We start from the raw sequence: 25,357 nt of genomic DNA on the forward strand, positions 1-25,357 counted from the left end.
TAGACATTGCCTGGCCACTCCCAAAACTTCTGCACCACCATTGCCCCAACACATCTTTCGGGCAGTACAGATTAGAGGTTGAGGGTTTTATGGCTGGGTTGGTGTCTAGGTTTCTCTTTTTGTAATTCTCTTTCTTGAGTCAAAGAGGCTATAAAATGGAGATGAAGGCTCCATGCTGGCACCTCTATGTTTAAATGAGCTGTGTGGATATTGTCCTTGACAGTGGTGCCCCAGTATCAGTTTTTAGAGAGCCACCTTCTGTTCTAGTATCAGCCTGGGTTGTGTAGGGATTTCTATTGGATTCCACCCACCTCCCAGGCAAGAATTCAACCCAAGGGACCCAGTCCTACCACTAGAAGCTTTGTCTGGCCACAAAACATGGCCAGTTAAGACTTCATATGCTCCATTACTGTGAGTCCTCTCTAGGTCATCTTCAGAGATCCCAGGAAGTTTCCACTGTACTAGGTCAGCTCCCATGCTCCCCAATTCTAGCTTTCTCTCCCCCCACTTTCTCCCAATCCCTCTATCTTATCCTCTATCCTCACTTTTTTTTTTATTAACTTGAGTATTTCTTATATATATTTCGAGTGTTATTCCCTTTCCCGGTTTCCGGGCAAACATCCCCCTCCCCCCTCCCCTTCCTTATGGGTGTTCCCCTTCCAACCCTCCCCCCATTGCCGCCCTCCCCCCATAGACTAGTTCACTGGGGGTTCAATCTTAGCAGGACCCAGGGCTTCCCCTTCCACTGGTGCTCTTACTAGGATATTCATTGCTACCTATGGGGTCAGAGTCCAGGGTCAGTCCATGTATAGTCTTTAGGTAGTGGCTTAGTCCCTGGAAGCTCTGGTTGCTTGGCATTGTTGTACTTTTGGGGTCTCGAGCCCCTTCAAGCTCTTCCAGTTCTTTCTCTGATTCCTTCAATAGGGGACCTATTCTCAGTTCAGTGGTTTGCTGCTGGCATTCGCCTCTATATTTGCTGTATTCTGGCTGTGTCTCTCAGGAGCGATCTACATCCAGCTCCTGTCAGTCTGCACTTCTTTGCTTTATCCATCTTGTCTAATTGGGTGGCTGTATATGTATGGGCCACATGTGGGGCAGGCTCTGAATGGGTGTTCCTTCAGTCTCTGTTTTAATCTTTGCCTCTCCCTTCCCTGCCAAGGGAATTCTTTTTCCTCATTTAAAGAAGGAGTGAAGCATTCACATTTTGATCATCCGTCTTGAGTTTCGTTTTTTCTAGGGATCTAGAGTAATTCAAGCATTTGGGCTAATAGCCACTTATCAATGAGTGCATACCATGTATGTCTTTCTGTGATTGGGTTAGCTCACTCAGGATGATATTTTCCAGTTCCAACCATTTGCCTACGAATTTCATAAACTCGTTGTTTTTGATAGCTGAGTAGTATTCCATTGTGTAGATGTACCACATTTTCTGTATCCATTCCTCTGTTGAAGGGCATCTGGGTTCTTTCCATTTTCTGGCTATTATAAATAAGGCTGCGATGAACATAGTGGAGCACGTGTCTCTTTTATATGTTGAGGCATCTTTTGGGTATATGCCCAAGAGAGGTATAGCTGGATCCTCAGGCAGTTCAATGTCCAATTTTCTGAGGAACCTCCAGACTGATTTCCAGAATGGTTTTACCAGTCTGCAATCCCACCAACAATGGAGGAGTGTTCCTCTTTCTCCACATCCTCGCCAGCATCTGCTGTCACCTGAGTTTTTGATCTTAGCCAATCGCACTGGTGTGAGGTGAAATCTCAGGGTTGTTTTGATTTGCATTTCCCTTATGACTAAAGATGTTGAACATTTCTTTAGGTGTTTCTCAGCCATTCGGCATTCCTCAGCTGTGAATTCTTTGTTTAGCTCTGAACCCCATTTTTTAATAGGGTTATTTGTTTCCCTGCGGTCTAACTTCTTGAGTTCTTTGTATATTTTGGATATAAGGCCTCTATCTGTTGTAGGATTGGTAAAGATCTTTTCCCAATCTGTTGGTTGCCGTTTTGTCCTAACCACAGTGTCCTTTGCCTTACAGAAGCTTTGCAGTTTTATGAGATCCCATTTGTCGATTCTTGATCTTAGAGCTGAACCCAATTTTTTAATAGGGTTATTTGTTTCCCTGCGGTCTAACTTCTTGAGTTCTTTGTATATTTTGGATATAAGGCCTCTATCTGTTGTAGGATTGGTAAAGATCTTTTCCCAATCTGTTGGTTGCCGTTTTGTCCTAACCACAGTGTCCTTTGCCTTACAGAAGCTTTGCAGTTTTATGAGATCCCATTTGTCAATTCTTGATCTTAGAGCATAAGCCATTGGTGTTTTGTTCAGGAAATTTTTTCCAGTGCCCATGTGTTCCAGATGCTTCCCTAGTTTTTCTTCTATTAGTTTGAGTGTGTCTGGTTTGATGTGGAGGTCCTTGATCCACTTGGACTTAAGCTTTGTACAGGGTGATAAGGATGGATCGATCTGCATTCTTCTACATGTTGCCCTCCAGTTGAACCAGCACCATTTGCTGAAAACGCAGAATATATTAAGTAATGTCTTCAAAAGCTTTTTGTCAAATATCCTGGGGTTCCTTCTTTTAAAATGGCCCTGCTCCCAAGTAGACCTCCGCACACTCCACTTGCACTATGAATAAGAGTTGAAAGCATTCACTCACATTTTAAAGGCAAAACAAATCATTGATTAGTGTATTTCTTAAATTTTCTCTGATCTTTCACACACACACACACACACTCACACACACACACACACACACACACACACACACACACACACCTTATCTACTCCATCTTTGGAAATGAATGCCACTGTTTATATGCAGATACACAAAACCCATCCTGTCCCTCAGAAGATTTTAAATGTAAGGACTATAGAGCTTATAATAATAACAGCCTTTATTTCATAAAATATTTTTTCTGTGTGGCTATAAATGAAGACTGCAACAACCACACAAAACTGACTAATGAAAAACAGAATGCTAAGAAGGAAATACTGTTCAGTCAATAGAGATCCTTATAAAAGTGTATCAAGAATATCTGGTGGGCAAATTTCCATCAGTGGAAGTGTTGAATACTACCGTGAAACCATACAAAGAAAATTGGTTTCCAACTATTTCAATCTCTGCCCTATTTCATAGAAAGAAATGGGCAGACATGAAAGGACAAACATCAATCAGAACTCTTATTTGCTGAAGTGCAATAATAGTTTAAACATTGCTGTAGAAACCAGATTGAAAAGTTAAAAGTCTGTCCCTTGAAGACAGCAGGATGAGTTTTACAAACAATATTGTCGCAGTTTTATACTTAAACCACAAAGGGTTTTAGGTGACAGAGAATCTACAAATGATAAATGCCCAGGCTCTCAGAGAATATCATCTGGCTATGTGGGAACTACCTCTGCAAGAGCAGCCCTACACAGTGAATCCCTAAAGGAAGTGCAAGGAACAGCACATATCTATGGTCTCTGTCCTAAACTGATGCAAAACTGCAACACATTCAATGAAGAGGATACAAGACTGTACGATTGTGATATGGATGACTGATATTGAAACAAAAGCAGTGGCTTCAGAAGCTGGAGCTTCTATACAAAAAGCAGGAGCCTGTGACTCAGCAGGAGTGTGGGGGATATCAGTAAAACCCTGCATATGCTGGGTTTTCACTGGCTCTGACACTTACAGGGTTTAGGAGCAGTCTTCCTTTGTTTTTACAGCTTACAGTCAGGCTTTGGCTAGATCAGGTACCAGTTGGTACCTGGAATCTAGCCAGGAGCCTGACTGGTAAAAACCCTGGCTGCAGAGATTTTTATTACCTCTGCTTGCCTCTAATTGGAGGAGTGCGTACATTCAAATGGAGAGTGGATTAAGAACCAATGAAGAGAGAGATCTCAAACCTAGCCATGAAACGCAAAAGCCTGCAGTAACCTTGGTGATGTGCACCAGAGCTGCTGATTCATCTATCTCCCCCTCCCCCCTGTGTGTTGCTGCAGAAGCAGGGAAAGTGGAAGAGGAAGACAGGAGAGAAATGTAATTTACACAGATCTTTTTCTACAATTAATAATAGACAAGACCAGACAGCAGAGTCAGAGTGCTGATCACATATCTAGCAGCTTGGGGAAAGAGCCTGAATACTTAAATGAAAGCCTCCATTTCTGTATGCATCTTTCTGATTGTGAGTCTGTGATGCCAAGTATAGCATGATGCTAACTCTTTATGATCTGCCTGTTTCACATTCTCCAATGCTGTGATAATATGTTTGAAACGTAACACTGTATAATATGCTTATGTCTATTAAAGTACCCTACAGAAAGCGGCTTGAATGGTAAAAGGAAATGATTTTTCTAGCCCTGTTTCAAATATGGCAAATCATAGAGAATCTTGCAGAGTCATAATGATAAAAATAATTTAAGAGGTATTTACTTTAGAAAAGCATATATATATATATATATATATATATATATATATATATGCTAGCAAGTAGAAATCATTTTTTTGCTTTCCAGGTACAATTGATATTCACAAAGATTGTGTTTAATATTAATATATAAAATTGTGTACCTGGAAAATTCCCTGCCATTCCCTACATAAGGATTCTTTCCAAATGACCACAATCATTATTCAATTCAAATTACATATATGTTCTCTCTCTTTAATAATAAATTAATTCATTTAAGGCATCTGAATGTACTTGAGTATGGGACCATCTAGTGGAAAATGGGAGCATCTCACAGTAAGCATACCTGAGAAACTCTGAGTCTTTAGCCCTACTAAGACTTTGGCTGGCTTGATATAATTCAAAATGTATATGCAATTGCAAATCTGGGTAAGTCATGGGGGCTGCTGTGCTTAAATATACATCAAATATGATAAAGATGTAGATTACAAATGGACTTTTCAAAATGGATTTGCCAAAGAACATAGCATGGGCAGTAAAACTCAAAGATTTTTCTATAACTACCCTCCTTCTTATCCTTGAATTGCATGCTAATGCCAATGTGAATAGTGTTTAATATCTTATTCTAGGAGCAAATTACAGGTGCTCACATATCAAGCAAGCATGCTATTGGCTGAGCCATCTACCTGGCTGTGCAGTTAGATATTATAATCTCTCTTGTTCTTTCTCATGTATTTATGAGAATATAACATATATTCTCTCATATATATTAATTCAAAACCACTCTGCTGGTTATTCTGTAAAACCATCTACTATTTTTCCTCTCTTGCTTTGATGTCTTCTGTATTGTACCCATATTAAGTTTAGCTTTTCTAAATATACCTAAATTGTTACCCATGTGAATTTCCTCCAGGATTCCACATGTATACTGGAAGAGGAGAAACATAGAGGATTCTCCTATGCTGGATTTCATCTCACATGCTAATCAAATTTCTCAACACTGTCCCTTATGCTTTCCAATAAGTTTCACTTAATAATTCCTTAGGGGTGTTAAGCCTTAGAAGCAGTCCCTAGGTCATTCAGATTTGTATTGTTTCTATTACTCATCGATGTGTTATATAAATATAAACATTACAGTTATAATATTTAACGAACTATAGAAATGATCCCTGAAAGTATAGTCTTCAGTTATAATATTTAAAAACTCCACCCTTCCACCCTTTTCAAACTATATTCTTTCCCAAATCAAATTATTATTTGATTTAAACAAAACAAATTATTATGTTGTTCATGGCTTGGTATCAATAAAGCAATGCTTAGGCTGCTTATGGTATCTTTGCTGAGAATTTCAGAATTATACAGTGATTAATGTTTGAATTTATAACTAATACTGTAAATCTAACCAGCCACCAGTACTCTAGATATGGATCTACCTGTGTGGGACTGTAAAAGGTACCCTGGTTCCCGATTGAGAAGGTTTGAGACCCTGGTGATACTGAAGAGATGGTTGGCACTTCCCCTAACTCCCAGGAAACCAGGCCAGTCACTAGTTGCAGTCCTCCATAGATTTGTAGCCATCAGTCACATAAAGGCAACACCCCAAGCCCCTCCACAGGTAAAGGACATGACCACACCACGGGTCATATAGGCTCAAGACAGATCTCCATTATAAAGGCCTGAAGGCTTAGCCAATCACCTTTCCTTCCCAGAAACTACTCCATGCAAAAGGTATTTAAAGGTGGTATTTATGCCCACTCTGAGAAGTGGGGTACAGTTTTACTCATCTACTTTCCACTATGGCAATAAACACTTAAAAACCACGGACTGTCTCTTTTCATTAGGACCCTCTATGGGGAGCCACAGAGAAGGACTTCACCTAAATAGTCTAGTCTTTCTGTGCTCCCAGCAGCAGCAGCAGCAGCAGCAGCAGCAGCAGCAGCAGCAGCAGCAGCAGCAGCAGCAGCAGCAGCAGCAGCAGCTACCAAGCTCAAGCCCAGCGCTGCCCAAACAGACAATGCTTCCCCACCCCTGGAATGGTGTCCCACAGCTTTCCACAGGCCATTACCACCAAGTGGTGGCATGAGGTAAGCGTAGCCAAGCTTCCTGAGTCCTAGTTTGTGAGTGGTTGAGCCCTGTGGTGGAGCAGATGCAGGACCACAATAATCCTACATGCCAATTTCCTGAAACAGTATCATTTCTAACTCTGTTCTCCATATCTATCCTTATACCCAAAGACAAGTTTACATCTTACCCTCAGCAGTAATCTTCATTTTGCCACAGACAGAGACCAATAGAGAAATCTGCAAATGACCAAAATGCAAAAATAACTGGTAATGGTGTGTTCAACCCCTATTGAACACTCTTAAAAACAAAAACAAGAAGAAAATGCCATTGAGGCAAGATTCAGGTAACTTTCAAGAAGTATAGCAGAACAAATATAAGATTCAGAGTAACAGGACTTTTTCTGTAAGGAAAATGTTTTCTATGCAGAATAGAGAAACTGTAAATCCTATATATCAAGCATACCTAAAGATTAGCATAATACAACCACAAGTTAACATGATAATTCAAGTGGGTAAATCCCACATGTCCCATACTCCATTGAAAACCATCAGGGAATTACCTGATGATCAGCAAGGCAGAATCAGGATTCTCCTTGTATAATCACCATGATAGGGTATTTGATACTAAGAAGTTAGCCTAAACACAGATACATGTGTTAGACTCCTAATATACACAACAGTGATTAGTTATATACATATATGTGGACATAAATAAGAAAATGGCTGAGGGAAGATATAGAAGAAGGAAGCATAGAAAGAACACAAATGTAGAGCTCATCTATCACTTTATCAAATAAACTAAAGAAGCTTACATATGTGAAAGGAATTAAAATGGAGTCATCATATATTTGGAAAGACACTGTCCCAGATAGAAGGATAATGCCATCAAGTAAAATCTCCCCATTTAAGGAATGGGTTAAATCTCTTTCAGCAATTGATAAAAGAAGTGGTGTGGTGTGTGTGTGTGTGTGTGTGTGTGTGTGTGTGTGTGTGTGTGTTCGCAATTGTGCATGTGTGCATGTGTTTCTTCAACCAGAGTTGCATTTTTTGGGCATTGATCATCTATGTAAATTTCTGAATTATTGAGAGGAGAAATCAGTTTAATTTCCTCTACTAACTTTATTCATAAAGCAGAGACTTATTTGTCTTTCTCTACTGTAAATCTAGATTTTAGTTCTGACAATATTATGCCTAAGCAATTAATATTTCAAACCAGAATATTTAAAGTACTTGGATTGTTAGCAGAAAGAAATGGTGCAATATTAATAATTAATTCAAACATACATAGCAGCCAATTATTTAAAATAAGGGAAACCTGTTACATTTCATATGTAAGAATGCAGATGTATATGTACTTGTTCAGGAGTGCATGTGTGTAACCTGTGTACAAAGGCATTGTAGTACAGGAGGTCAATTTCATATAGAATCCTCATCCAAGTACCAACTAATATTTGGAGACAGAGCCCTTTATTTATCTCAAAGTTTAGCAGTGTTTAAAGATTATGTGTTTCATACTGATTATGACAGACAATATTTATATGTAAAATGAGGGGGTGTGAACTCATATCCTTCTGCTCAACTGCATGTATTATAGAGTATGTGAGTAAGTATTGAACAATTATATATAATGTAAAATAATTTAATATAAGGTAAATTTTAAATATTATTAATATTTGAAGAAGGGCAGAAGTATTAATGGTCAACAATACAGGTTAATTTTTAATAATACAATATTTTGATTCTGAGCACCTATATAGAAATTTGAAATGTGGATGCCTTCAGGGCAAGGGATCCTACAACCTTTTCTGTCCACTAAAAGGCCCAAAATAGATATTAAAATATCCATTAAAGCAAAGCACTCACATAAATAAAATTAAAATAAAAATTTAAAAAAGAATAAAAAATAAACTTCTTCCCAATATATAGTTGAAACAAAGAGGAGAAATTTTTAAAAACAGGCATTGGTTACAAGAGTCACAAACACTCTTGTGACATTAAATTAAAAAGTTAATTTGTTGCAAAACACATAGAAAATTATAACAAATGTTATTATCCAAATGGAGGGAAAGCAGCTTTTTCAGAAATCCACAATTTATTTACAATAGAACTATCGGCCATTTAGGTAGAGAAGCAAATTACTCAAAAAAATAAATGGCTTCAGAGAAAAATTCTAATGAGAATTTTATCTTCATCGTATCAGTTTTCTATATTAAAGACCAAAACAGAGGTGTATTTCTTATACATCTTCATTTTTGTACCAATGTTATTTTTGTCTGTTGGGTAATGAAATATATGAAAATATATTGTTCATATATTTAAAAATAAAATAAAATCCTGTTAAACTCTAAAGAAAGTTTATCATTCATTCAATTCACACAAAATAAATGACTACATGGATTTCTATACAAATGATACTCCACATGGTAACTCAAACAAGAAAGACATGGTGACTCAAACAACAAAGAAGTGAATGTCAGGTTTTTGTCTCTGTGGACATATCTCATGAGAGTATGAAGCAGAAGAACCATAAGACTGTAATAATTGAAGACTTCCTGAGAAATCAGAGTGAAGATTGGAAGATTCTAAATATAAAGATCAAATGGGTAAACCACAGAGAAAGTATTTTCATCAGTGGCATCAGCGAAATCAAAGTCAGCAGTAACCATCCTCACTAACATCTATAAATGGACAGCAGGATAACAGTCAGAATGAAGGCTTGACTATTGATCTGAACAGTTTTAGGAAATCAAGGCAGCCATCTTTTTGCAGGTAATTGTCCCCATGATATCATGGAGGGGAACATGCAGAAGCCTTGTCAGATACATGGGAAATCAGATGAAGGCTACTTCTTGCTAAGCACATTTCTTCCGCTTAGGTATTGGAGCCCATGCTCCAGTTAGATTATAAAGAGAGACTTCCAAAAACGTTAGCTATAGAAAAACAGGAATTGCTAATGCTATTCTGTCATATTAACAGAACAGTGCCCAACCACGTTTATTATCAGAGATGCTTCCTCCAGCAGTGGATCAAAGCAGCCACATGGACCCAGGGCCGAACATTAGATGGAGCTTAAGGAACTCTGCAGAAGTGGATGGTGTGGAAATCTAAAGGATAGAGTAAACAGGAGAACATAGCCCACAGAATCAACTAGGCAGTCCTCATAGGGGCTCAGGGAGACTGAAACAACAACCATGGAGCCTGCATGACTCTGCACCAGGTAATCTACATACGGGTTGTGGCTGCTTAGCTTGGTGTTTTTGTTGGACTTCTACCAGTGGGATTGTTGGTGTTTCTGACACTATTCCTCCATCTGGTTTGTCACTTCCAGGCTTCACAACATTCCAAATATGAGGGTCTATGCCTAGTTTTAATACATATTGTTATTTAGGGTTCAATTACTATCACTGGAAGGCCTACTCTTTTCTGAAGGGAAATGGAGGAACCATAGATCTGAGGCAGAGTGGACTTGGAGGGGGAGTGGGTATGGGGAGAATGGGAAGGCTTCAGTCTGGATGCATTGTATAGAAGAAAAATAAAGAAAAATAAAATAAAATGATTCGGTTCGCACAATAAATAGTGAAACATGAGAGGTATTTCCACGTCAGCCAAAATGATAAAATTGTCATCTCCATCCATTTTGCATGAAATTTCAGAAGGAAATCAACTTGAAACCAGAGGATGGCTTCTGACTTTCTTGAAAACCCTTTGCAATAACCCCTAGGTTGCCACGCTCTATTTGAAAGTACTTAGATTATTGACTTGGAAAGGGAGCAAATAGGGACATAAGGGCAATAGGTTTAAAAGGAAAGAAAGTGTACCAACTACAGAGATGTATGAGGATGTGTGTGGAAAACTGAAGAGGCAAAGCAGAGAACAGAATAAATGGGGAGGATAACACTGTGAACAATAGTAAGTATACAGATGATGAAATGTTAGAAGTTAAGAATAAAAGAACCCTTTCAGTTCAATAAAAGTGATGGCTTTGGAGGTAAAAATTACTAAAAGTGCCATTAAACTAGATGTTGTGTTAGTGAGTTGCACTGGAAGAACTCCACAATTCTTGGCAAAATCCAGGAAAATATGTAGTTAATAAATCACTAGTTTTTTTTCTATTTGTTGTTTCAGTCAGGTTGTGTAGTATTTGAATTTTCTGTTTACTTTTATGCAGATTTTATCATTGGTATATGAGACTATTTTAAGAAAACAAACATCAAAACAAACAAATATCAGAAACAACAATAAAATTGCCAGCAATTTCACAAGGAGTAAGAGCAGCTGCTCAGATTTGTATACCCTGGCTTACTGTGCATGAGTATAGGAGATGAAAAAAAAATCCGTGGTGACAACAATAAGAAATATTGTGGTATTAGCTGAAAGAATTCAAAAACACCTTCCCTGATGCTAGAGAAAAAGAAATACAGATGGGTCAAATAGCTAAGGAAGGTCCCATAGGCATAAATAATAGGGCACATTTCCCCTTTATCTTATGTCAACACATGTTCCAGCTGCTACAATACCTGCCACTATGGTACCAGATGGAATCTGGGCATTGATCTCCCCAGTCCTCCGCAACCAAATGTTTTGGACAAGATCCTACAATGGAAGGAATTGGAGCAATGGATATAATTGCTACATTCAATCATATACCTTTTGGACCTGAAATTCTTCCACATAAACACCATCTATAATAAGTAAAGCTGCAGTGTTTAATTTTGTGCAGTCCTTAATGAAGGGCTCTTTGTAGACTAGCCAGTATTCTACAGTTAAAAACTGCTATGGATTCTTCCCAATAGGCCTTTGCTGCTCTAATGCTGTAGGGGTCATGCTTGGAAGAAGAGAACAAGGAAAGTTTGGTATTAACAAATCAATGTCTATAGCATATGACTTTATCAATATGCCTGGTGCATTCCTGAAGTGTGTTGATGATAGCCAGCAGAACCATTGCAAAGGGACTTAAAGCTCCATTAATATTGACCACCTCCTTTCTTCCTTCCTTTCTTCCTTCCTTTCTTTCTTTCCCTCAGCCATGTAGATACAGGCATTTATACCATAAAACATAAACATCCTTCAATGTCTTTTCCCAATTCCTCTATTTACTCCCAGATGACAATTCAGACAAATGTTCCTAGAGGTTATAGGATATTTACTGCTTTATCTCATATATAACCCCTCTGTGTCCTAAAAAACATTTTCTCTTAGAAGATTTCATTCCACTGGATTTCTCAAAAATTTTATGTTGGAATGATAAGGTGTAGGAGGATGGAGAGATAGAAAACAGAGACCACTGAGATTGGGGAACATATTGGTGATAAGGTAGAATCTGCAATGGAAACTACCAAGAATCTACAAGGTTAACTCTAACTTCCAGTAATGAGGATAAGGTATCTGAACCAGCCATTTTCTCTAACTAGTTGAGGCTTTGAGTGGAAATATTGGAGCACCATTCCAGCCACATATCTTGTGAACATCATGCTGACAAGATGTTCTGAAATAAATGTAAAACACAATTTATAGCAGTGTTCAACAAATGACAAGGTCAACTCGAGGCCATTATCATGAGAAAGGGACTACCCCTGACAATGCATGGAGGGACAGAAACCAGATGCTGTATAGCCCAAAGTCCAAGGATAGAGACAACACAATTGCCCCAAAATATCAATAAAATAATTCAGAATGATATACTTGTAGATTGGAGCCTACCATAATCATCATCAGAGAGGAATCATCTAGCAACTGATTGAAGAAGCCAGACATTAGCTGGAGTATGGGGAATTCTGAGGAAGAGTGAAAGAAAAGATTGTAGAGACAAGAGGAGTCAAGAACACCAAAGGAAATCCAAAGAAGCAATTAACCTGGACTCATATGGACGCACAGAGACTGAACTAACAATCACAAAGGCTGTAAGGCTGCATATATCTGACTTAGTTTCTCTCTCTCTCTCTCTCTCTCTCTCTCTCTCTCTCTCTCTCTCGCTCTCTCTCTCTCTTTCTCTTTATATGTATATATATACATATATATATATATATATATATGTTATAGTTATATAGCTTACTCTTGGTATTCCTGTGGGAGTAATAACTGTGGGAGCCGGAGCTGTTTCTGACTCTTTCTATTATTCTTCATACTGGGATATCACAACTAGCATTAATAAGAGAGAAGATGTCTCTTCTTTGGGAAATTAATATTCTATGATTGGTTGATATCTCTGAAAGATCTAACCTTTTCTGAAGAGAAATGTAGGAGAACTAAATCTTGGAGGGGAGATAAGATAGGGTGGGGGAATGGAAGGAGAAAGGGGAGGGAAAACATGATAACTAATGTTATATATGAGAGAAGAATAAATAATTAATAAAAAACCTTGTGTTAATTTGACCCCCTTGTTTTTTATAGGTAAGGACTTCTTTTTTTTATTTTTCGGAGCTGGGGACCGAACCCAGGGCCTTCCGCTTGCTAGGCAAGTGCTCTACCACTGAGCTAAATCCCCAAGCCCTAGGTAAGGACTTCTTAAGAGTACGTGACCATTTGTGTCTAGAATGTTGCTATTCACAGATTTTCTTGATAAGCCTAGTACAATCTACTGTGTATTAAAATACAAACAACTGTTATCTTTGATTATCTTGTAGTTAAAATGTACATTTTTATTGTTGCACTATGTTCAATTTGTTCTTGGTACACTCAATTTTAATTTTTTTCTGTGAAATAGAATAGTAATACAGCATCACCATCTTAAGATAAATTTTAAGCCTTAAACAACATAAAAAAAGATTTATCAACTAGGTCTGGAGTTCTTTCTTTCTGTGTACTTTTAATTCAAGAAACAATGAACAGTTTATTTGGACCACATAGTATGTAGAAGACAGGTCAAATATTAAAAAGATCCAAAAATGGTGAGCCAATTAATAGGGTCAATGCAGAACTATGAGTGTTCTGACACAAATGCAGCTATATTACCCAAAAGACCAAAAACAATGTTGCAGAGAGGTCCTAAAAGCTGAAGTCCTTCAGTTATCTAAACAGTGTGAAGGCAATTCCAATAGTAATTTTGATTCTTTCTTTTTAATCTTTTGTTTTAACACTCCAGATTTATACCCCTCCCAGACCACCCTCTCACTGTTCTACATCCCATACCTCCTTTCCCTGTCTCCATGAGGATGTCTCCACACCCCACACCCCACACCCCACCTCCCACCAGACCCCCTCACTCCCTGGGTCTTCCAGTCTCTTGAGGGTTAGAGGCATCTTCTCTGACTGAGTCCACACCCAATAGTGCTCTGCTGTATATGTGTTGGAGGCCTCATACTGACTTGTGTTTGCTGCTGGGTTGAGGCCCAGCATCTGAGAGATCTTGGGGTTCCAAGTTAGAGGAGACTGTGGGTCCTCCTACAGGGTTTTTCTATTCCTTAGCTTCTTCCAGCTTTTCGCCAATTCAACCACAGGGTCATTAGCTTCTGTCCATTTGTTGGGTGAAAATATCTATATCTGACGCTTTCAGAGGGCAGTCATGATAGGACCTTTGTGTGATTACTTAATAGCCTCAGATGTAGTATCAGGCCTTGGGTCCTCCCCTTAAGCTAGATCCCACTTTGAGCCTGTCGCTGGACTTATTTCATGTAAATATTGCACTATGTAACTTCTCTTGACTGCTATTTTACTATTAAACCTAGAAGATCCACATGAACTAGAAATTTACAACTTAATTCTCCCTATTAAAGATGCATTCAGGGACTACAGGAGATAGCCCACATAGAGGGATTATATCAGGTTAGTCTGAGTTTATTTATCCAAGTCCCACACCAAAAGCAATCAAACTCAACAATAAGACCGTTTTACTGAATCCTAGAAAGGAGCTAACAAATGGAACAGGACAATGGGCCTCTGGACAAATACTACTAGGGAAGTAACCCTCTCTTCACTATGAATTAACAAATGACAATGTTAAGGCCTCCACAATCATCTGTTTTTGTCCTTGTTGTCCTTTTAAAGTTTATTATAAACTCTCCTAATGACTTAGTAAGTATCACTTATGCCTACTCAATGAAAAAGCTCCCAAGGATTCTATAATACTCCCTAAACATTGCTTGTTTTGCGAACAAATTTATTAACCATGTATTGTTCAAGTACATATTGATATCTCTTAGAAGATTCTCCAAGTATGCAAACCACACAAAGATTAGAATTATGCTATCTATGTAGTAAACTGAAAAACCTTATATAGAGGATGGGCAAAGCAAATAGGCAAATCCCTGAGCCACCATCATATAATTAACACTGTGATTGTCAATATGATGTACTTGAGGCATTTTGAAAGTACACTGTTAGGTGTACTGAGGAAATGTCAGAAAATTTATAGATAATAAGCTCCTATCATCATTTATAAGACAGATCTACTAGAGGATGAGTAGATTTGATCTATAAGCATCGACAGTCTCTTCCCTACATCAATGTTGATTAAAATACAATGAATATAATGCACTAACTTGGTTAGTTATAAGAAAAATCAAAAAAGTATATTCATCATCCCTGAGCCATTATACTTCTCTCCTGTAGAGCTCTTCAGTGTAGCTTTCCATTTTCCCACCTAAGAGTGAATTATTATACCTGGATCCTATTGTCCTTCTACTCCTTATACCAGCTTTACATCATAGGGACCATTCACTTCTGCCTACATCTGGCAAGGTCTATATAGTTTATATTACTAGGGTTGCAGAATGATTGTTATTCTAAGGTAGACTGTGTCTTTACAATGCAATACATCATGCCATGGTTTGTTATACCCAGATATCCCTTGGAAGTACTACTATTTTCTCCACCAATTAAATACCCCTCAAGTACTATGGATGGACCTCTTCAAATGAAAGACTTATATGTCTTTATATAGACATTACACAAACAAACCTTGAGCCCACAGTCTCATGGATGTGCAGTATAAAATAATTTGGAAGGTATATATTAATGAGTTGGTCATGTTGACAAAATTGGCTATTGGTAAACAAATAGCAATGAATAGTTGTTCACCCAATGGTTAGAGTTTTATTCCTTAGCCTTTCTTTATCATGGATAAAATTTCCTGAATATATTTTTGATCCGTAGAGCCTCCTGCAATATCATTAGAAGAAAATTTGGCTTTCGTTCATTTATCATTGCCACATTGATTTTCTACCTTATGTTCACTCTTTACTTGCTGGTCATAATCTATTATTTATTTATAATATAAAATACAATGAAAAGTCTAAATAAAGCATAAAGTTATGGCTGAATCAATTTCTTTAATAATTTTCCACTGTAGAATGTAATATTAATATCAGTGATCTAGGTATCATACACCGTTTTTTCTCAATCTAGTTCTTTCAAGTGTGTCTGTCCCATGTCTTTTGTTTTCTAGCCTGTGACCTCCAAGCACCAATGTCATGCCTAAGTTTCTCTAATGGATGATATGAAACAGTTCATCAGGAATATATTCCTCTTGAATTTCCTCAATGTATACAACATTTGTCTCCAATTGCGTCAAGTTATATAATGAAATATGTTTATACAGCTCAGTTTACATGCTTCCACAGCTTTCAAACTAGGCATTCTTTTACAAGTTTCCAACAGACAAAGGAGAAAATGTGTAAAAGAGTCTTTGTTTTATTAAAGTGTTTACTTTCTAGCAAATTAAGTGTTTTAATATCATTGATTATAACTGTTTCTGGAATCTGAACAAAATTAAAGCTACTATAGGCATGGAGACTCTGATTTTCCAGTTCTATGTGTCACAGTGGATGTAAGTTATCTACTTTTCTATGTCTCTCTCTTAATCATTGATGCATGACTTTTCAATGGAATCCATATTGGGGGAACAAAAGTGCCCTCTTTATTATTGATCTAATATGAAATCTCTTATAGTTTTTTTACCAGGAGATTAAAAAAAATCATCAAATATCTACATTACACCTCTTTTATCCTATTCCTCAACATATCTGTTCAAATACTAAAGATTTCAGTTGAATATTCCTTGTTCCACAATTTATAACTTATGCCAGCAGTCTCTTTCACCAGGGATGTGAGCTTACCCAGGCACAGGTTGCTTACTTAGTACACATAGCAGGAGGCCAGATGCTTCTTTCTCTACACAATACTTTTTCAATATCATTTTATTCTCAAAGCAGAGGGCAAACAGTTACCCATGAATCATAATATCTACTATATAGCACATGAATAAAGATTGCTGCCCTGTGAATTACACTAGAGGAATTATCTAGGAGAGTGGCCTCCCATTATTTACTCATTACCATAGCAATATACTAGCCATGCTATAACCACTAAACCCACCAAACTGAATGGGAAGAAATAAGCATGCAGAAGTTCTCTACAAACTCTATTCCCTCAACCATGCCTCAGGTGTCCCTCTTATTTTATACCTCAAGAAGAGTATCTATTCTTATTCAAACTCATACTTAGTTTTTCATTAGGTCCAATCTACCTCACATGCTACTAAAATCCTATCCTTTAATGAGAATTGTAAATAATGTCTAATATTTTCCTAGTGTACCAAGGGTGAAAAAAATGCACAATACTACTTACATTTGCTCTTAGGAGCAACTGGGGTTCTTAGCCTTATTTGCAAAGTATAGTAGAAGAAAGTACTTTTCAAGCAAGGAGGATGGATTTCTCATTGATATATATCATTCTCTAACTAGTTTTCCCTGGCATTATACCCTAAGGAGCCAATGCACTTTTAGTGAAAATTTTGGCATGAGATTTGAGGTGGAGAGGCTGAATAGACAGGGAAGGATCTCTTATAATGATTATTTTTCTATATGTGAATGGAAATAGTCATCAAGGTAGTTTTTAAACAAGCTTGCACAGCTCAACTCTCCAAGCATCAGTTGTAAGGCTTAACATCTTAGTTCTGTGTAAGACAGAAGCTTGCAGAAATCGCAGAGAAACAACTCAATAATCAGACAAAGCTAAGAGCCTGGGTAAAGGCTCCGTCACAGGTTTGAACTTGGTGTTCATCACATTCCTGTCTGCTCCCCAGAGAGCCGTTTGAAAGACTTGAGGAGTAAGCGGGCCTACATCTTTTCACTGAGTGTGGGAGCAGACAATAGAATCTACTTCCATGCCGTTCACGTGCCTTTAAATTAACATGGTAGAGTTTCATAGGAACGGTAGGTCACAGCTATCTGACTCTGTTCAGTTTTGAAAGAATTGCGCCTCCCTTCCTTATTATGTTTTACTATGCTAAGGTGTGAAATCACCTCAGATAGAAAAGTTGTGTGAAGAAGAGGACAGGAATGAAGCTAGATACTACACATCTCTTATAAAAAGGGCAGCAAAAATTTAGAAGGGGAACTACCCCAAGTATTCAGCACAGAGAAGGCTGCTTTCAGATATCCAGTGGTAAAGTTGTTCTTCTTGTACTCCTGGCAGTGAACGACGGAGTTCATCTACCCAAGAACCACCCATCGGTTGCTTGTAGTAGATCCTCTGAAAAAGCTTCTTTTATCAAATTCTAGTACACTTAAATAATTCTTAATAAGTCCAGGACGGTATATATACCCAGCAATCCAAAAATCACCTGAAGTAAGTTTAACCTTTGATATCGTTTTCTCTAATTCATAAGATGTAAGCAAGAAAGTAAGGGATGAGTCAATAATTTACCATATGTACCTATATTATTTATATAATAGAGAGCTCAGCTTACTTCTATACACGCAAGTAGAAAGGAAAAGAAAACATTAAATTCCATGTGCATGATACAGCAGAAACAAAAGCATCATGGATAAAATTCCATCTCATACAGATTTTAAAGGTGGTAGCCTAATCAGTCTTGTTAGGCAAGAAGAGTAAGTTGTAAGACCCACTGGGACACTTACTTGTCCAATTTTACACCAAAGCTACCATAGCCTGTTTGCTTTTAGTTGTTACATGCAGCTACTTACCTAGCACCTGGGTCTGAAAATGTTGCAAATTAGCAGGGACTTTGAAGTTTTAGCCATTTTAGAGTTAGACTCATTAAACTGGGGAAACAGTTACGTTTACTTTAGAGAAAGGAAACTTATTTTCCTCTTATGCTGACTATTATAGAGTTTCAGGGAAAACCCATTGTTTCATGTATGTAGGCAACCTTTCTTTGTACAGGATATTTGATTGCACTGTGAACAGGGAGATTGTGTTATTTAGTGAAAAAAGCCGTTTTATTCCTTAGCACACATCTATATTCCCTCAGATTGGAATACAGACTTGCCCTTAGTAACATACTTATTCCCATATAATCAAGTTAATATCATCATATCTCCATGGGTAGGTCTTCCTGTGACTTACTCTATTCCAGATTATTTTTCATCTCCCAGATGTCTCACTTTCTATTTCCTCCCTAAGCTATAGGACACATGCTTTTTAATTGACAGATGATGCTTCCACATAATAAACAATATATTCCCACTACAATAAGTAAAATATGAGCATATGTTTTTATTTAAAAATCAGTGGCCCTAGAGAAATTTAGATTTTCTCACAATTTCTTTTAATGGGACTTTATTTCTTTGTGAGGAAAAGACTGAATGTTCTTTTCATAAATCTAACAGTTTTATCAGACCATACAAGTCATTGTTACTGGCAACAAGTAAACTGGGGATGGTGAAAAGACTTCCCAGTGTGTTTAAGATACCTGTTTCAAGATCAGCAATTTGCTAAGCACTCTTTTTTCAGACTGCTTTTCTTTGAAAGCACATTTTCATACATACCTTTCCCACCACCCCCATTACATAGTGAACATTCATCTATATTACAGAAAAGAATCAAATCCAGAGACCTGACCAAAAAGGGGGCACAGATGTAAACTCACTGTTCTCAAAACAGGAATATCAAAAGCTTACAGACACTTAAAGAAATATTCAACAAACTTAGCCATCAGGGAAATGAAGATGAAAAATCAATTACTATTTCATCTTATACCAGTAAGAATGGTTTTGAACAACAAAAAAGAGAGAGCTAATACTGAAAATGATATAGAATAAGAGGAATTCTCAAGCATTGCTTATGGCAATGCAACCTCATAGATCCACTGTGAAAATTCTGAGTTACCTCACTCAGGACGATATTTTCTATTTCCCTTCTTTTGCCTAAGAGTTTCATGATGTCATTGATTTTAATAACTGAGTCATACTAAAATAGTAAATAGGAAATAGTAGTTATAAAAATGTATCTTTTTGTCTGTATCCATTCTCCTTTTTAAGGTCATCTGGGTTCTTTCCAGCTTCTGGCTATTATAAATAAGGCTGCTATGAACATAGTGGATCACGTGTCTTTGTTATATGTTGGGGCATCTTTTGGGTATATGCCCAAGAGTGGTATAGTTGGGTCTGCAGGTAGTACTATGTCCAATTTTCTGAGGAACCACCAGAATGATTTCCAGAGTAGTTGTATCACCTTGAAATACCACCAACTAGATAATATTATCCTGAGTGAGGTAACCCAATCGCAAAAGAATACACATGGCATGCATTCCCTGATAAGTGGATATTAGCCCCAAATCTGAATACCCAAGATACAATTCACAAACAAGATGAAGCTCAAGAAGAAGGAAAACCAAAATTTGGATGCTTCAGTCCTTCTTTGAAAGGGGAACAAAATACTCAAGGGAAATATATGGTAGTAGGAACTTGGGAGGGAGAGAAGAGGGGGAGGGGGGAAATGAGGCAGGATCTGGTATGGGAGGAGGCAAGGATAATATATAGATGATCAGGAATTTGAACAGATTTTTTTTATTTTTTTTGGTTCTTTTTTTCAGAGCTGGGGACTGAACCCAGGGCCCTGCACTTCCTAGGCAAGCGCTCTACCACTGAGCTAAATCCCCAACTTGAACAGATTTTTATAGCAACAGGAGAAGGGTAACTAGGGCTAGCCACCAGCAAGTCCCAGATGCTAGGAAAGCAAGTGGCTTCCAGGACCCAAAGGGGATGAGATTAGCTGAAATGCCCAACAAAAGAGAGGGAGAACCTCTAGAAACCATATCTAGAGGCTGGCCAAGGTCCCTGTTTGGGACATGGGATCACCTACTTATCTAGAATATTTTAACTCACAATGCCTCCTGTCTAAAGGGAATATGGGGGCAAACTGTGGGACAGAGCCTGGAGGAAAGGCCACCTGGGATCCAATACCATATACAGACAACAGATCCAGACACTATTGTGAATGTCAAGAGATGCCTGCTGAAAAGATTCCTGTTATAAGTGTCTCCTGAGATGCTCTGCCAGAGCCTGACAAATACAGAAGTATATTCTCACTGGCAACCATTGGACCAAGCAAAGGGACCCCAATGGAGGAATTAGGAAAAAGGACTTAAGGAGCTGAAGGGGTTTGCAACCCCATAGGAAGAAAAACAATATCAACTAACCAGACCTCCCACCCAGAGCTCCTGTGATCTAAACCACCAACCAAAATGTACACAAGGCAAGACCCATAGCTCCAGCCACATATGCAGCAGAGAATGACATTGTCTAGCATCAATAGGAGGAGAGGCCCTTGGTTCTGTGAAGGCTCGATGCCCTAGTGTAGAAGAATGCTATGGCAGTGATATAAGAAGATATGGGTGGGAGGTGGAGTACATTCACAGAAGCAGTGGGAAGGGGGAATGGTTTAGGGGTATTCTGGAGGTGAAACTGGGAAAGGGGATAACATTGAAATGTAAATACTTAACATATTCAATGAAAATATAAATAAATAAAATAACCAATAAAAATCCAAACACAACAAAATTCTGCAGGAGTGACTCAGGAAGATAGAAAGCCATTTAACACAAGATTGATCTATACCACTCTTGAATATATGGTTTTTAGCTTTATGTCAATGACAGCCAAGCTATAATCCTTAGAACAAGAAATGATAAGTCCCTTCTTTTACCTTCATCAGAGACACTTCAGTAGATGGAAAGGAATATAGAAACAAGCAGCCAGATATTATTAAGCACAGAGTGAGAAACCTGAAATTCTCAGACCTCAATGAGGTGTCATCATCAAGCCCTTTGCCTCTAAGATCAAGGACCCCTACCATTGAGGAAGCAAAACATGGTTTCAGAGCCATGGGCCTGGGGGACACGAAGAAAACAAAGCACACTAAATCATGATAAACAAAGCTAATAGGAACCACATAGGGAGAAGTACTATTAGGAGATGTGGCCTTGGAGTAGATTTGTCACTCTGGATGTGGGCTTAACACCTTCATCCTTCCTTTGCCTGCACCATGCCTGACTAGATGCTGCTATGCTCTCACCTTGACAATGGACTGAACCTCTAAACCTCCAAGCTATCCCCAAATGTATGTTGTCCTTTATAAGAATTTCTTTGGTCTTGGTGTATGTTCAGAGCAGTAAAACCCTAAGACAATGTATAACAAAAAGAAAGACCTAGAAGGTTTTGGCAGACACAAGTCATATGCATTGATTTACTTATGCTATGTTTTCACTATGTTAATATAATGCAATTTTATTAATAAAATATATTAATATACTTTGTGATCATATTATTGTTGATTAATCAATCTCAATAGCAGGTTAGTAATTTATTTTCATTAGAATAATATATTTTTAAATAAATAAACATAATTGGTTAATAAAATACAAGTGAACTTGATGCATGAAGGGAGTAATTTGGAGGGTATTACCATTACTAATTGGGGTTACATGCATAGTTTCATGTAGGAGTGTTGGCCTTGCATGTATTAGACAAGAGGTGCTATCTCATCATGAAAATATGATCTTGTGTTAATATTTTGATGAGATCTGGTCATGATACACAATGTACAATTCATCAACTTTTTAAGAATTCAGAATATTATAAAAGGCAGGGTCAAATTGAAATGTATACCTGTACCATAGGGTTTCTATTTCTGGCTACAGACACTATATAACCAATTGTGTCAGCCTGATTCCTACCCCATCTATATCTGTACTAAGTCCATACCTGTCCTTCCATTATGGAATATATCATTAGAGTTTGTCTTCTCATTTTTGAGGAAATAATATGTGATTGTTATGCACATAGTGACCTTGCAAAATTCTTACATTTCATTCAATGGATCTTTCAACCCAAATTTTTCTCAGAGCTACTACTAATTTCTCTACTTATTAGATACCATAGTGATGGTTTTATGACTCTCCCTGGTGAAATTCCACCTGTTTTCTACAAAGGAACTACTATGCAAACTGTGAACTTTTGTTGATGATGAAGGTATCCACTATCAATAAGCAATTCATGTTGAAATATGACAACATATTTCAGAGAAATATCATTTTATAAAGAGAGAATTACCTTTATCTATATTGCTTTATCATAGATGCCTTCTAAGAAAATATCGTCAGTTTTCAAAGACTCTGCAAATAGCACTAGTATAGAATATGGTTTCCCTCTTCTCTTTAATTTTTTCTTCTTCCCCCTCTCTCTCTTTCTTTATTTCTAGAACTTTGGTTCCATGAAGATCTTGCTACCTTTGTAAGCTGTTATACCATGGAAAACTCTTACTTTCCTTTCCTTTCTCTTATTTTCTCCAGGTTACATTCCTACTTTACAAATACAAATTACATGCTAGATTTAATAAATTACTTCTATAAAGTTATTTCCTACTTTACAAACATACTAAATCATGAAAAATCTCAACAAAGACAATAAATCTTGATGCCAATGTAGACATTCTGTCTGATTCTAGTTCTTATTAAGTTCTTGCTTCAAATTATGCTAATGGCACAATTTACCTAGGTTATCAAACATAATTTTACTAATAGCTGGTTCACTGACACATATATTCCTCCTCTCTCTGTTTCAGCTTTGACTTATAAGACATCTTTTGTTTTTCTTTAGGTTACTGTGTTCCTCAATGATATATGTGTAGATTTGAGGATTTAGGATACCACGGTTTGGTCATTATTATTGGTATAAGTAGGGTCTCCTATTCATTTTTTTTCTTTTTACTTTTTGTTTATTGGGAATTATCTTTATTTACATTTCAAATGTTATCCCATTTCCTCTTTTCCCCTCCCTCTGTAAACCCCCCTATCCCGTCTCCCTCACCCTGCTTCTGTGAAGGTGCTCCTTTACCCACCCACTCCCTCCTGCCTCCTCACCCTGTCATTTTCCCAGAACCAAGCTCTTCTATCATTGATGATAGACAAGGCCATCCTCCTTGTGTGGCCTTGTCATATACAGGTGGCTCCATGTGTACTCGTTGGTTGATGGTTTAGTCACTGGGAGCTCTGGTAGGTTGGTATTGTTCTTATGGGGTTGCCAGCCCCTTCAGATCCTTCAGTCCTTTTTCTAGCTCCTCCATCAGGGTTTCCTTGCTCAGCTCAGTGATTGGCCGCAAACATTCACTTCACTATTTGTCAGGCTCTGACTGAGTCTCTGAGGATACAGCTATATAAGACTCCTATCAGCATGCACTTCTTGGAATCTAAAATAGTCTTTGGGTTTGGTGACTGTATGTGGGATGTATCCCCAGATGGGGCAGTCTCTGGATGGCCTTACCTCCAGTCTCTGCTCTATACTTTGTCTCTGTCAATCAATTCAACATCTCTATTTTTTTCTAGTTCATGCAATTCACACACTATATCAGAAGACAATATCAAAGAGTCAGGCGTCTATCCCATTCTGACACAATTTCCCTGTTACTGACAATTTCAACTGTCTTCCAAACAGTTGTCAGCTTACCCAAAAACAGATCTCTTATAAATAACAGGAAACATGTTGCATCTGTAGCTACTGAGACATAACTTTCCTTAATATGTGAATCCCAGTAAAGTGACATAAATCCACTATCAATAAGAACTGTCACAACATACCACACAGAAAATGATTGAGTGATTGCCATTCTGAATTTTATGCTAGAGACACTCCTGTCCCACTGGGGTCACATTATTGCCATGTTTCCCTGCCCTATGTATTGTACAAACTCCTGTTGCACTGTGCCCCAAAACAGAATATATACAAATGAATATGTACATTTTACTTTTGCTCACTCAACTATCTTATGAATTGCTTCATTTACATGTCTCATTTACTTCCTAAAGTATAGCATCCAGTCTTCTAACAAAATCATCCTTCATTTTGTCATTATCTACTAACTATATCAAGTGATCCTAAAGTCTCTTCCTGTGGTGGTAGATGTAAATATTATCTAAAACTTCTCACAATATGCTAATGACAAAAATATAATTTCATCAAAACTTTTTCTGAGGAAAAAGATGAGGTTCTTGGGCTTATTTGCAAAGCACAGGTGATGGACTACTTAATGAAATGTCAGCCCTCCAACACAAAGGGTGTGTGTGTGTATATATATATATATATATATATATATGTATATATAAAAATCATATATCATATATGACATAGATATGTATATGAGTATTATATATATATGCTATATAAATTTTAAGTTAACAGAGATTTGCATATAACCACTAAGAAGGGGAGGCTGGAAACTAAGTTGTGTCTCTTAATTCTGTTTTCTTTTCTATGTGGGCAGACACAGTAAACAAGATAGGTGAAAAGATTATTCACAAGCTGGCAGAGTTGAAAGCTCCAAGATGTTAGATATAAATGGCTTTGAGATAATTATGTATTTAAAACGTAATTTGCATTAATCTGAAGAAAATATTAAATTCCCCAGTCACTGCTGACAGGAAGTGTTGGCATTCCTGAATAGGTTTGCATTTTGTGTTCATTATACTCCCTTTCTGGTACACAGATGAACAGGCTGAAGTAATCTTATGAAGAAAGGTGCTATTACTTAGGATGCCACACATTCTGGTGCTGAATCAGAACCAGCAAACACAAACTAGTTTAATGCATCTCATCAGAACTTTCAATTATAGTCAGTAAGGTCTCACAAATATAATTGGTTTTGTATAGGTCACTACTACTTACTATAATTAT

The 25,357-nt window shown here is 37.5% G+C and overlaps 1 long non-coding RNA gene and 1 other non-coding gene across 2 annotated transcripts; one reads left to right on the forward strand and one right to left on the reverse strand.

The window, feature by feature from the left end:
* Window positions 1-3,683: 3,683 nt before the first annotated feature.
* Window positions 3,684-3,790, reverse strand: Mir344a-2 (microRNA 344a-2). The gene has a single exon (NR_037352.1). It is a non-coding gene; the product is annotated as a microRNA 344a-2 (primary transcript).
* Window positions 3,791-6,155: 2,365 nt separating this feature from the next.
* Window positions 6,156-23,463, forward strand: LOC134483510 (uncharacterized). The gene is made up of 2 exons (XR_010060340.1): window positions 6,156-6,470; window positions 12,138-23,463. It is a non-coding gene; the product is annotated as an uncharacterized LOC134483510 (long non-coding RNA).
* Window positions 23,464-25,357: the final 1,894 nt, after the last annotated feature.

This window comes from Rattus norvegicus, chromosome 1 (genome assembly GCF_036323735.1).
Source record: "Rattus norvegicus strain BN/NHsdMcwi chromosome 1, GRCr8, whole genome shotgun sequence".
In the NCBI taxonomy this organism is placed as follows: Eukaryota; Metazoa; Chordata; class Mammalia; order Rodentia; family Muridae; genus Rattus; species Rattus norvegicus.